Genomic DNA, 5,891 nt, shown 5'->3' on the forward strand with positions numbered 1-5,891 from the left:
AGTTATAGTTTGACATTTTGGGAAATATGTGTATTTGCTTTCTTGCAGAGAGTTAGATGAGAAGATCGACACCACTCTCATATTTGCATGGTTAACATAAGGCTTAAGCCAGCAGCCGGTTAGCTTAGCTTAGCATAAAGACTGGAAACAGGGGGGAAACAGCAAGCCATGGCTCTGTCCAAAGGTAACAAAATCCACCTACCAGCACCTCTAAAACTCACAAATTAACACATTATATCGCGTTTGTTTAATCCCATAAAAAGTGTACAAATGACAAGTTGTGGTTTTTGCAGGGTATTATGTGGCAGACTATTTCTTGGCTGTGAGCATAACATGATAATTAGTGAGCTTTAGAGGTGCTAGTAGGGGGATTTCTTTACCTTTGGACAGAGCCAGGCTAGCTGTTTCCCTCTGTTTCCAGTCTTTATGCTAAGCTAAGCTAAGCAGCTGCTGGCTGTAGCTTCATATTTACCTGACAGATTAAAGTGGCATCAATCTTCTCATCTAACTCTAGGCAAGAAAACAAATAAGTATATTTCCCAAAATGTCGAACTATTCCTTCCTAAACAGCCTATTTAGCTTTTCAAATACAAGTTGTCATCGTATATTCATATTACCATTATATTTATTTCTCTAAAAGATTTTGTGCATGTGTCTGAATTGTTCTGTCATCTCTCTTCTACACAAAAGACCAGAATACAGCAGCCAGAACCGGCACAAAAATAAGAAAAATCAAAGCTGAATTTCTCTGATTGTACTGGACTTATTGAAGTGAAGTTTCTTTCAATCAATCCATCCCTCCCTGTCTGATTGCTCAGTCCAAAGCTGTTCTGATGTGACAGGTTCAGGCAGCTGGGCAGCTCTCAGCCTGTGTTTGTCTGTGTGCTTTGGGCTACTCAATGAGGCACACAGACATCACAAGACAGCATACACCACAGCCTTTCTATAGCCCTGAACCCTGAGGACTGACTCTCATTAATATTAACCATATTAAGCTGTATTAGCATTAGAGTGCAGTATGTCCTGAAAATTAAACATTCAATAAATATAAGTCTTCATCTGTGATTTTTTTAAAAATTGAATATATTTATTACTGCAGCAAATTCTGTCATTCAACCAAGTTTCTTTGTCTCATTTGTGTTTTACAATTGTGCCAGTGCAGTCCCATTATCTGGTCGTGTGTGTGTGGGAATACTGTATTTGCAGTTAAGGGCATCCATGCATGACGATGTACATGTGAATTGATGTATGAATGTGTGTCAGTGTGTGCTGTGTATACTAAGCAGTTTATCTTGTCTGCTCTGCAAATTTTCTTGTTCCCAGGTGCAGCGAGGTGAGCCAGGTTAACACACACACACACACACACACACACACACACACACACACATAAACCACCGCTGCTCAAGCTCAGGTCTGCTGGAATGATAAGACCCCTTGAGTCCCTGCCAGAGGTAAATAGACTCCCCTGGTACAACTATTCTGTTCCCCCTCCCCTCATCTGCCATATTATGACACCCCCAGAAACCCCCATTTACCCACACTGTTCACCTTTACCAGATCTACCTACCCTCCCCCCCCCATGCCCACGTGCCCTGTGTGGCACACCCTGAGGGCATGTCAAGAGTGAGTGCTCTTCCAGTGGTTTAATTAGGCAACCACGCCTAGCATCAGGGAATATGGGGGGATGGGAGCCAAGGCTGGGGCACATGAGGTGCTTGGGATGAGGGTAGTTAGGAGTTGGGGGAGAGGGTTACTGTTGGAGATGTGACTCGTACATCTGGAAAACAGCTAAACACAGTCATATCTGTGCCATCCAATCCTGAGACCCCAGCAAAAGTCTGTCTCTGGGGCTTCAAAACCATGTTATATCTTTAAATCGAAAGTGTTTTGAGTACAAGAATTGACCGTAAACAACACGATTTGTCAGTCCTCTAATATTGATCTCTTTGCCCTGCACAAAGCCTATCTTTAACTGTTAATAGTCAGCTGTTAGGGATCAGAATTAGGTAATCGTCATCATTACACAACAGCTGGTTGAAAGCAGGTCAGCTTCTGGACCTGAAGAATCATTAACAGGCCGCGACACAAACAAAACATGTAGAGCCATAGATATTTTACTGGTAAAAATGCATTAAAAAGTTGCATCAAGGTAAAAAAAATGTTTTGCCTGTTTACCGAAATAATGTGTTATTTCTCCCCTTATAAGACATTTTCCTCCAGCTTTTAATACTAAACGTTCTCTTAAAGCACATTAAACACACCTAATTAATTAAAAGATGAATAAGAAAGTGGTTGAATGGACTTCTGTGCTTGAAAACCTTCCATTAATTGTGCCTGTGTGTGTTTATCTCATGTCATGTCTCTCCTCATCATCTTCCCTCTTGTCATTGTACTTCTGCTGAATCCTCAATGTAGAAACACAAAAAATAAATAATGACAGAGTAGTGATTATAAGCATATTTTTCAGATCCAGAAGGTGTACTAAAGCATCACTCTGTGTATAACTTGCTAGGGGCAACTGTAGACATATTGTGTAAGACAAGATCCTAATGGCAAAACTTAGAATAGTCATGGCAACGGTGAAGCACAAAAGTATCAAGAAAGTGTGTTTGTGTGTGAGTGAGGTATGTCAGCACTCACAGAGACACAAAATGTCACGGGCATCAAATAGAAATAACACCACCTTGATATTTCCGGTGCATGAAGTGCAATTTTGACTGCTGGCACTGCTGGCAAAATTATATAAATCATACACTTTCATGACTCACTCTTTAGTGATTTAGTGATTAAACATATTGCTATTATGCTAGTTATGATAATAAATCAATAAGAATATATTAAGAGAAATTGCAGAAAGTGCAAATCACTGTGTGCAGTCAATGTTTCTGCATTTTGTTTACATGATTGCTGCTACTTCTGTACAAATGTTACACATTACATATGCAGGACATTTGTAACCATAAATAATACACAAACATCATAAAAAGTACATTTTATAACATGTTTCATGAAAGTTTTTTTAATATAGGGAACACTTCCACTTAAGACACTTCCACCAGTTAAAGAAAATAATATTATTCACATTATTTAATCTACAAAACCACATTGTTTTTGTCCATGTTATTGTTCTCTTTCAAATAAACATAAGGATTTGAATTGACAACATGTTATTTAGCAACTTAAAGGCCCTGCACACCCACACAGGTGTTTTATTGGCTCATTAGAGCTCTACTCAGGTTAAAGTTGGTCAGGAAATAGACAATTATGCGAAGTCACCAAAGTTCATGCACTAAAAGGAATGATAAAGGTATAACTTGTCCCACCCCTAACAGGTGTAACAAAACTGGGGAGTGAAGGAGATGTCAATCAAGCACTCTCTGTATACGCCCACAGTCTTAAAAAGAGGTCTAATCAGACAAAAAAGTGAAAACACTCACTGTGGGTACAATGGGTGTGTAGCGCCTTTGCATATTTTGAAAACACTGGTCAAGCCAGATATTCAAGGAAAGAGCTCATACATTATGAAAACATAAAAACTACATCTAAACAATGCGACAGCCGCTTCATCCTCTCATCTACATATGATTCTGCTGATTGCTTCTCATTAGTGTTTAGCAACTTCTCCAGTTATTCCAGACCTGCCATTGTACACCTGACCACCAGTTCTCCCATGTACTCATCACTTAACTAATTACCTGCTTGCACACCTGCTCCTCATTACCAATTTAGTGCTAGTATATGTACTAATTTGCGAGCCACTACTCCTTGCAGACTGTCTATAACGCCTCAGTTTTAGTTCTGTTCTTCCTGCCTTTGCTCATGGGCCTTTTTGCACAGAAGACATTTTCACAGTAGGAAAAGCACAGGTGTAAATAAAAAAATTATGAATTCCATTTAGCTGTTTCTGTTTCAGGCTCCTGGTATTGTCCATGCTGGTTCCCTGTCATAGCTTACTGGGACACGTGAATAGAACAGAGCTATTGTTGATGTTATTACTAACACCTGTGCTTTTCCTACTATGAGTCAAAATGTCTGCTGTGAAAAAGGCCAGTTGGATTTGTTTGCTCAACTTGACTGCCTTTATATTGGCAATTGTTAACCTGCTCATCGAACAAGTCAAGACTGTTTTATCTCTGTTAGACTGTTAGATTGTAACAAAATGGGCACAGTCAGTCAGATCACAGTGATTAGTTAGTCCCTGGCAAGCGACAGCAGCACATTTCTATCTTTTTGTTAGATGGTCTGTAGCCTAGTGTTCAGAGGCCCAGAAAAATAATATCATTAAATATCAGTGTCTTCAGTGAAATGAAGAAAAAGATTAACAAAGGATTCACAGAAAAGACTCTTTTCATGGCGTATATTTTGACATGTCATAGCTAGAAAACCTGAGGTGTAATTAATGACATTAGTCATGGCTGCATGACATTTAGGTGTTCAACTTTCAGGGCCCTGGTATTGTGCACGCTGGTTAACTAACATGGCTTACTGGGACACTTGAATATAACAGAGCCATCGTTAATGTTATTAGTTACAACTGTGCTTTTCCTGCTATGACAAGTCAAAATGTGTGTTGTGAAAAGGGTCCATGATAGTAACCCTGAAACAGATTCCCTCCATTAAAGAACACAATTCGCCCTTTGCACATTAGTAGTTACTGCACGAGACAGAGTGAATTTATAATGAATTTCATGTGCATCTTTGATCCACAGACTTTCATTCAAACGTGTTTAGAATTATTTAATAAAAGCTAATCAGAGAAAACAAAGAAATGCTAATGACCACAGTTCAGTCCAGTTCTCTTACTGTCTAACCAGTCTATTCTTTTCTTCCCCTGTATCTTTCCCCTTTGTGATTTTTTTTTATTTTTTTATACCATCAGCTTTGATCTGTTCCTTCTGAAACTGTTTCACCTTCAGAAGGGCTCCATAAATCTCTCTTAATCTCTCTGTGGATGAAAAGGCAGGTCCAGAATATGAATCAGCATCGAGCCAATCCGGCCTGTAGTCAAGCACAACAGCATCTAAAAAATGTCTTTTATCTGTCTGCAGGAGCATGTACACATACATACACATGATGATTTAGATTACAGGAAAACATAGTCTGGTCCCTGCACTAACAACACTTCTTGAATAATAATCTACTGCAATGTTTTTAAGTGGTACTGAGTAGACAGACCTATTTCATCATAGCTGCACTATAGTCTATGATCAACAATAGATTGATACGTCTGGCTTCTAGTGCAGACCTTTTAGTCTTTTTCGTATGAATGCATTTCACAATTTTCATTGTTTTGAAGTTTTCGTCTCTATGTAAAGCTTCCAGATAAGTGTTTTTAATTATTTTTTTCTTTATGTTGTTATATGAGATAGATAGATAGACATACCTTTAATAACGAATCATTAACTTTACAAAATCTACTGACTACAGGGGGAAGGGGAGTGGGAATTTTAATATACTGAGCTAGAGTAATGCAGTCAGACACAGAGGCTCCTCATTTCTGACTGAAGACATAGGCAAAACTTACGAATGTTACTTTATCCATATTTAAAACAGCCTGAATTGTCAACTGTAAAATGCACCAAAGCACTGATTTAACGTTAGCGGTTATCGTTAACTGCCTACAATACGCGGAATAAACTGTTTTGCGTGTTGTGTATGAATTGTCGGTTATTCTGTTTCATTTGTAAAATCTAGATTTACCATGTAGTATATCAAATTCTGCTGTAATTAATCTAAAACTCAGTATCGCGCTGACTTGTAGCACGGTTGCCACCTTGTGCCTAAAATGTGATACAGACAGTCGGACTGAGAAAGTTACTTTTGGTCAGGCACTTAGGTGTTCATGTGACAAACAATGTGGGGCCCTGAAAAAAAAATACATCCACTTTGCT

The sequence above is a fragment of the Siniperca chuatsi genome, linkage group LG10 (genome assembly GCF_020085105.1).
Source record: "Siniperca chuatsi isolate FFG_IHB_CAS linkage group LG10, ASM2008510v1, whole genome shotgun sequence".
NCBI lineage: Eukaryota > Metazoa > Chordata > Actinopteri > Centrarchiformes > Sinipercidae > Siniperca > Siniperca chuatsi.